The 8,431-nt window shown below is 60.7% G+C and overlaps 1 protein-coding gene across 1 annotated transcript in view; it reads left to right on the forward strand.

Moving 5' to 3' along the window:
* The window catches only part of TRIM29 (tripartite motif containing 29), a 56,671-nt gene that overhangs the window by 31,167 nt on the left and 17,073 nt on the right, over positions 1-8,431 (forward strand). The window lies entirely within an intron of this gene.

Raw genomic sequence — 8,431 nt, forward strand, 5'->3', positions numbered from 1 at the left:
TGGAGAACCTGCCTAGGCCTGTGGGCAGACACTATTAGTAAGGTCGGCATTTGTGTGTGGGTCGGGTATATACATATGTGTGTGTGTTTCTAGGCGTGCGGGTGTTTATGTTCATTCATGGGTTTTGCTTGTGTTTGTATGTGTGGCGGGTACATGTGTTGCGTGGAGCCCGTGTATGCGGCCCTGCCTGTGCTGCTGTGGGGAGCAGCAGGGGTGTGTAGACTGGGAAGCCGGGAGAAGGTCGTGCGTTAAGGGCTCAGCTTCGGCCGAGGCTCCTTCCCCACAGGTGCCCGCGGACGGCCGTGCCCAGCCCTCCTGACCAGGAGCTGTGGGTGGCTCTCCCCCGGGCAGGGAGGGGCATGTGGAGATGGGAAAACACCCAGACGCCTCCGGAGCCTCATTTGGCCCGGGAAGGAGGTGCTCCCAGTCCCCCCACTTTCCCACCCCAGCCTGGCTCCCACCTTCCTACTGGGAGGCCGAGATGTGGGGGGCCACAGAGCCCCCCTCCAGGAGCTGATGGGAAATCACCCAGAATGAGGGGCCGTCGTCAGCACCCACGGCAGCCAGGACACGCAGGGCCTCTGCCTGGGCTCCAGGACCCGGCCCGGCTCTGTTCCTGGGTTTGACTCTGACCTTCGTGCTCGGGGGGCTGGACTGGATTGTTTTCCACGTGGCCCTCGTGGAACCCGGGGGCCTTGAACATGTCGTCAGGGCCTCAGGGACGAGGAGGGGAGATGAAGCCAAGAGCTGGCCTGGGGGCTCCCACGTCTGTTACCAGCAGAGAACCCGCTCCGGCTCTTATGCAGGGCTGGGCCCAAACTTCATCTGGAGCCGGGTGTCACCATCTAGGAAAGCAGGGGCCCTGACGACAGAGGGGCCTGGCCGCTCTCCCCGGAGACACCAGCTCAACTCGCCTCTGGTCCCGGGGCCGCCGTGCCCTCCCAGGGGCCGCCGTGGTCTCAGGCTCAGGCACAGGCCAGAGGCAGAGCGCACAGCAGCTCCTCTGGGAGTGTCCGCCCGACAGCAGCTGCCGGTGCGCCAGTCACAGTGGACGGAAGGCCAGGTCCACGGATTGCAGGCTCGTCCTCCCGCTTCACCTGCGGTGGGGACAGGCCAGGGGGAGGGACCCGTCCAGCTGCTGGGCCGGAGGGACAGTCTGCCCTCGGTCTTGTCCAGCACGGGGAGCAGCAAGAACAGCCTGAAGGGCAGGACTCGGAGGAGGTGCTCTCCGGGGAGAGGGTCTGACCCACAGATGTGACAGTGATGGTGGGAGCTTCATGCAGTGTGTGCGCCTGTGTGTGAGCGTGTGCACGCGTGTGCGTGTGTGCGTGCATGTGTGTGCGTGTGTGGGTGTGTGGTGCCAGCAGCGTAGACCAGCCCGGGGCGGAGGGAGCAGACAGCCTGCCTGGGCCTGGCTCTGCGGGAGCATCAGCCGTGGCACCGAGCGGAGTGCGTGGGTTAATGGGTCAGAATGAACACGCACATCAACCGGCACCTTTCTGACGCATCCCCTTCAGACCCAAACACCGGCCCACACTCTGCACAGGGAGCTCTGTCCAGACCTGTCGGACAGGCTACGGTGACAGCCCGGGTGAGGTCATTGCAGACACGTTTCGCTGCAGGTGACATGGGCTGTGGGTGTCCATCTGCCTAGGACCCGAGCAGAGGCAGTGTGGGGGCAGGACACTCGGTGGCAACATGACGGCCCTTCTGGGGCACCCGGGGTCAGACGTCCATTTCACTCTGAATGCCCCTGGGGTCCCCCAGGTGTCCACCACCTCGACCTCCGGGGCTCCCCGGGCTGGATCGGCTGATGAGGGGACAAGGAACACACGCACCCGGGCCTCGCGCCTCCCTCCGCCAGCCCAGGCCTTCCTGCTGTTGAGCAGGGCAGCTCCTCCTGGCCAAGCCGCCTGCTCCCAGGAGTGCTCCTCTCAGAGCCCTGCCCCGCTCAGCACCCGCTCCCCACGGAGGCTGAGCTGCTGGCTGAGGGGCTGTGGGGAGGTCATGGCCCCGCAGTCCTGAACGCGGGGCTGGTGCCGGCAAGAGCTCTGTGGAGAGAGAACAGAGAAGCCAGGCTCCAGGCCCGGGCATAGTTGAGGGGCAGAAGCACTTCCCGGAGATCTGGGGGAGGCCTTCCGCTCTGGGACCAGCGGGTAGGAAAGGAGGTGGGGTGACCTCTGTGGGTGCTGAGGAGGAAGCAGCAAAATAAGAGGCTCGGCCCAGGACGGCAGCGAGAGTGACAGGCAAATGGGCAAGAGGCACGCCAGGCTTCAGGGAGCACACCCATGTGCCAGGAACTGGCCCTGGCATTCCATGGTTACTCCCGGCAAAAGGCTCACCCAGTGGGGCTCCGGCACTGACTTTATAGATGAAGACATAGGCTCACCATGGCCGGTGTTGCTTGGGGTGGGGGGTTGGGGAGTGTTGAGGGAGGGGGATAGAGAAGCAGCCCGCACACCAAAGGGTGGCAGGTTTGATTCCAGGCCCAGTCAGGGCGCATGCAGGAGGCAACCAATCCATGTGTCTCTCTCACATCAATGTTTCTCTTTCTTTCTCCCTCACTTCCTCCCTCCCTCCCTCCCTCCCTCCCTTTCACTCTCTCTAAAAATCAATGGGAAAAATATTCTTGGGTGAGGAAGAAAGAAAGAAAGAAAGAAAGAGAGAGAGAGAGAGAGAGAAGGAGGGAGGGAGGGAGGGAGGGGAGAAGGGAGGAAGGAAGGGAAAGAAAGATTTTAAGATGTTAGAGACTTCCCTGAAGTTAATCAGAGCCGGGGAGGGGCAGCGCTGGCTCATCCATTAGTGGGGCGCAGCCTGGGCTGTCCCATTTCCCCCACTGGCAGGCCCTCCTTGGACTCCCTGAGTCCAGTGGCTTCCAACAGCTGACCTCTGACCCGATGGCCTGATGCATTGCTAGGACACAGATGCCCAGGTGCCCCCAGGAGGTCCTGGGTCGGGGCTCAGAGTCTGGGGTCTTTGCTGATGTGCTGCCGGGTGGGGAATCCCCGCTCTAGTTCAATGTTACCAGGAGGAAACCGAGGCCGGGGGAGCGGGGTGACTTCCCCGAGGGCCACAGTGTAGCCTGGCCTGGTGACGCTCCCCCGTCCTGACCCTCCCCTGTCCTAACACCTGAGGGAGCAGGGGAAGGGGAGCCCCCGCCAGGCAGACTGGCCGCGGGCTATTGCCATGAGTGGAAATGGGGAACTGAGCATTTCAGATTGTCATCCGGATAATCACACTGTCCGGGGGTGCGAATGTGGCCATTAATGGCTCATTTGGCACATGCTCAGCCCGTGGCCCGTGCGGCTGAGGGCGGTAGGGGCCTGATCTCCAGTCGCCCCTTCCCCGAGGGCAGTGGGAGCGTCCAGGTGCATGTCCAGGTGTGTGGGCGGCTGGAGGCTTCCCCAGGCGGGCACATGCTGAGCCGCTCTCTGCTCTCCAGGAAACCTCTGAAACCCGAGGCTGGGTGGCCCTCCACGGCCAGGCCCAGCCATCAGAGCAAGAGGCACCAGCCGAGGTGGGAGCGGGAACAAAGGAGGCGTTTAGGGACAGGCCTGTGCAGGTGAAGCGATGAAATGGGGAGCAGGAGGAAGTCAGGCGGGAGGGAACAGGGGAGCCGAGGCCCCGTCAGACATGACTTTAATCACCTTCCAAGGGAGAGAAGGAGAGAGAGCTGGGGCCTCCAGGGCCATAAGGAGGGTGGGGGCGGGTGCCAGAGGGAGGGGCAGACTCACCAACTGCCCCCTGTGAGGCGGGACAGCCTGCGAGCTGAGGCGGCAGCGAGAAGGGGAGGGAAGTTGGGGGACACGGGGATAGCCCAGAGGCCGGGCGGCCACAGGATGGAGCTGAGTGCTCCTCTGGTCTCACCCCTTTCCAGCTTGAGGCCTCCGGCGAGCTCGGCCGGCTTTCCAGGCCTGGGTTTCTGCATCTTTGTTTATTTTTTTTAAGTTAGAAAATTCATAAACATACATTTTTCAGGAAATACAATTATTCAAGTCCTTGATATTTCAATGACCATTTCACCTTATAAGACATTCACAACATGTGTTCTTTAAGGCTACACCAAGTGGTGCTGACTCCTCCTCAGGTAACCAGGGCCCTTTCGCCCATTAAATGCTACAACATGCATTTAGAGAGTAAAGGCACTTGAGCCAAACTACATTAAGTACTTGAACAAATAACTTCCAAACACTTAGAAGACAATAATCTAAAAAAACAACACCTTGAATGATCAAACCCCAGAGAACTAAGCCACTGTAACCTAGTAGGCTGCTAATAGGTCACGTGTCCGTGTTGGAACAGCATGGACACGTCTCACCTGCAATTTCTAAACATGATGGTGTCTGCACCTTCAACACCCCTTTCTTGGCGGGGGCTTGCCAGTGAGAGGAGACGCGCCGGCACGTAAGGGTGCCCAGGGATACAATTGTGCCCCTTCTCCCCTCGTGCTGCCGGGAGCCCAGGGCCCAGAGCAGGGGTGTTGACAAGGGGTGCACAGAGGCTGAGTACACCTCCAGGGTCTCACCCCAAGCCCTTCACCCCAGAGCTGAGAAGGGGTCGTTCTCGCAGTACAGCCTCCGGTCCAGGTTCCCTCCCGAGAGCCGCTGTGCTCAGGGGCCTGGCCCTGCAGGACGTGCTGCGGGAGCAGTGTGCAGTGTGCAGTGTGCAGTGTGCAGTGTGCAGTGTGCAGTGTGCAGTGTGCAGCGTGCAGCGTGCAGTGTGCAGCGTGCAGTGTGCAGTGTGCAGTGTACAGCGAGCATGTCAGACTCAAAGGCTGACACGGGCCCAATAAACAAGGTAGAAGTGTGTGTGGCCGCAAACAAACAAAAGCTTCAATTTTCATAGAAACGCAGGTTTATTTCGATAGAGACATGCTGAACACAAAGGGCTGAAACAAATGAGTCATCGTTAACATAAAATAAAGGAACATTTTAATAACAATTAATTTGAACATGAACTTACCAGACACTGAATAGCCACACAAATTAATAAGCGTAACGCAAATAAACCTATTTTTCTTGTTCTCCGAAAGCGAAATATTTCCTGTTGCGCACACCAAACAAGTCAGTCCAAGACTAATGACGTGGCCATCGGCTGCTAAAATACTCGCTGCTAGTGTTAGTGGAGAGAAATGGTGCGCCTGCGCGTGCGGCTGTAAGGGAAATGGGTGCAGCACGATTGTAGTCATAGGTCATTAGCGCACGTTGTAGTTCGTTATTAATAGTTACGTGTGGTGCTCACTTCGGCAGCACATATGCTAAAACAGGAACAATACAGAGAAGATTAGCATGGCCCTGTGCAAGGATGACACGGAAACTGTGAAGCGTTCCATATTTTTAAAAGAAAAAATAATTATTATGTGTAACAGGATATTGCAAAACTTAAGTTATGACATTTTTATTCGTACCATTATATTGGCTGGACCGCAAAAACATTCATGGTGGGCTGCATGCGGCCCCCGGGCTGCGAGTTTGACATGCTTGATGTACAGCTTCCTAGGGTCCCAGAGAGATGAGATGGGCTCTGCACCAGCTGGTGCTCCCGCCACGGCTGCGGACAGCACATCCCACTTCTGCCTCTACCCTTCCCCGGTTCAAGGCCAGCCACCCCATTCCCCAGGGCTGGCAGAAACCCCTCTGCCCCTCGGTGAGCCCCATAGCCCCGCTCCCCTCAGTTACAGGACGGGCTCCTGGGCGGACTCCCTCTGCCCTTGGCCTAGGCTTTTTTTAATAGTTTTTTATTGATTTCAGCTGCCTGCCCACCAGCAGCGGGTCTGGCTCCAGCTCGCAGCGCAAGCCCCTATCAGGCCCTGAGCATGTGCTGCCTGGGAGGGAGAGAGAGAAACATCAGTGATGAGAGATAATCATGGATCAGCTGCCTCCTGCACACCCCACGCTGGGGGTCGAGCCTGCAGTCCAGGCATGTGCTGGGAATCGAACCCTGACCTCCTGGTTCATAGGTCGGTGCTCCACCCCTGAGCCCCGTGGGCCGGGGGCCTAGGCTTGTTTACACATTTTCTTAGCCTCATCGGACCCTCCTTCCCCTGTGGTCAGTGCCTTCTTCCTGCTCTTGGCCAGTGAGTCCACACTGTCCTTGCCTCACCTGCAGGCCTCGACACAGCCTCGACCCCAGTGCCCTCGAGGCCCCGCACCACTGCTCCCTCCAGACACTGGGCTCCTCGGAACTCTGCCTTCTCTGGTCAAATCGTCTCCCACTCACCCTTTTCCCACCTCCATTCTGGTGTCTCCCGTCTCCTCCAAGCCTCCACGATCTATTTTGCATCTTTAATGTAAAGAGTGGTCGCCAGCCGGTGGCCTGTGGGCCGCTGATGGCCCGTGAGGTCCGAAGGCTGGCGATCGCTGCTCTAAAGCGGTGGCCTCCCGGCCTGTCTGTGCACTTTGCTCTGTGTCCGGGCAGCGTCCACATCGCACCTGGAGCCGGTCCGCCCACACAGGCTGGCTCACCGCCATGTCACCTGACCATGCTGCCCACCGCCCTCGCTCACGGTGTCCCGCTGGCCTGCCTGGCTCCCTGTCCATGGAAGGTGCCCTGGCACCTGCTGAGAGCGTCCCTTTCCTGATCCTGGGACCCCACAGCCCCTGGAGGCAGCCCTCTTCCTGCCTCCATGAAAGGTGGGGCGTGTGCACAGGGGAGCTGTGAGGGCCCTGCCTGCAGGTGACAGGGCCGGTCCTGTGCTCTGGGCAGGTCCCTCCTGGATGCCCCAGGCCCAAGGCTGAGGGCATGCTGCTGGCACTTTTATTCTCTGCTCTCCTGTCTGTTAGGCCTTGTGTGGGGTGGAGGGGGAGAAACTCAAGGCCAGGTCCTCATTCCTGAGCCAGCAACGACGCTCAGCGCCGTGGGGCAGGTCTCCCCTGCCCCCTCAGCCGGGGACAGACAGGAATTCTCCAGGGATGGAAGCCGCCTGGGACGGCCCCGTCCAACCTCAGGGTCCCTTCCTCCCAGCTCGGTCTGCCCACCAGGCCCAGACTCCATGCCTCCAGGCCAGGGCTCGGCAAGCTCCACCCCTGAGAGCATGAGGGTTGAGCCCGCTGCCGGGCCTGTGTGAGGCCGCTCCCTGCGCTCCGTCTTCCTGCCCGTGTCTGTGGCAGTGGCTTCTCCCCAGCTTTTCTCCAGACCCCAGCCAAACCCCACACTCCCCTCCCCTTACTGGCCTCCTCCCGCAACCACGCCGGCCCTGGTGCGCGTGTCCCTGCCCCGGGGTCTCCAGCGCATCCATCGCTGGCCGCTGGCCCGGCAGGTGGGCAGGTGCGTTCTGAGAGGAACTAGAGTCGCCGCTGGAAAGCCCAGCCCTCGGGCACCCTTTCCAGACCACCCGGGAGCGCTCCCCACCTCGGCACGGCCGGCCGGTGTCCGCAGTTGTTCCCGGCAGCACCACCGGGAGGGGAGCGTCCAGGTGTGACGTGTGGAGGTCCTGGCTGCTCAGACTCCAGCCGATAGAGACACATTCCTGGCCGTTTGTGGCAACTTCATGCTCCTCAGAGAGATGGCTGTGGAAGGGGTGGCTCCGCATGTAACGCCCAGGGAGCGGAGACCGGGTGCACCCCAGGCTTTCAGGTGCCTGTTCCTTCTGCCTGCCTGCCGGGTGGGGACCAGCCACCTACCCCCGAGCGGGAGGGGCTTGGAGAGCACCCTGGGAAGCCCTCAGGCCCGCCAGCTGCCCGTTGCTCAGCTGAATGGGGCCGGCCTTGCTCCAAGCCTCCCCTTCTGTCTTGGTTGTAGCTGCTTTTCAAAGTGAGATCTTTTTTCCCAAAGGGAAGGGACGTATGGGTAGGAGAGCTCATGTCCCAGCACATTCCCAGTACATCCTCTTCCCAGCGCACCCCCAATCTCAACAGCCTTGATCTCCCCCTGGTCAGGGACCCCTGGAACCTCTCCTATTGTCTCCACCCGCCCATCACTGCCTCACACATGAGCCTCTTCCTGCCCAGAATCAAGTTCTATCTTGTCCACAGGCAGACGGCACCCCCTTGTCCATGAGCAAGGTCACAGCTGCCTGCCCGCCAGCAGCGGGTCTGGCTCCAGCTCGCAGCGCAGGCCCCTGTCAGGCCCTGAGCATGTGCCGCCTGCTGAGCCCTGGACGCTCCCTGGACTGGGCTGGGTCCCCACCTCCCCGTAGCCCTCCTCCCTCTCCCAGTGGCCCCAGGCCCACTGGCAGGAGCGGGGACTCCATACCTGGGCCTCCCTCCTGCTCACCTTGGGTGGGGGCCTTGCAGAAGCTTCGCCCTGTGAAGACAGGGCTGGGATGCTCGACCCCACAGGCCCGGGTTTTGGGAGCGTGTTTCTGGATCCTTGGCTGGGTCTGGGTGCAGGTTTGCTGAACGAAGGACTGGGTGGGTGAGGAGTGAGCCTGTCGAGTTTGCTCCCCGGGCCGGCCCACTCCCCACTTCTCCCACCGCCCCCTGACGTCTCC

This window comes from Myotis davidii, unplaced genomic scaffold (assembly GCF_000327345.1).
Source record: "Myotis davidii unplaced genomic scaffold, ASM32734v1 scaffold355, whole genome shotgun sequence".
NCBI classification, from domain to species: domain Eukaryota; kingdom Metazoa; phylum Chordata; class Mammalia; order Chiroptera; family Vespertilionidae; genus Myotis; species Myotis davidii.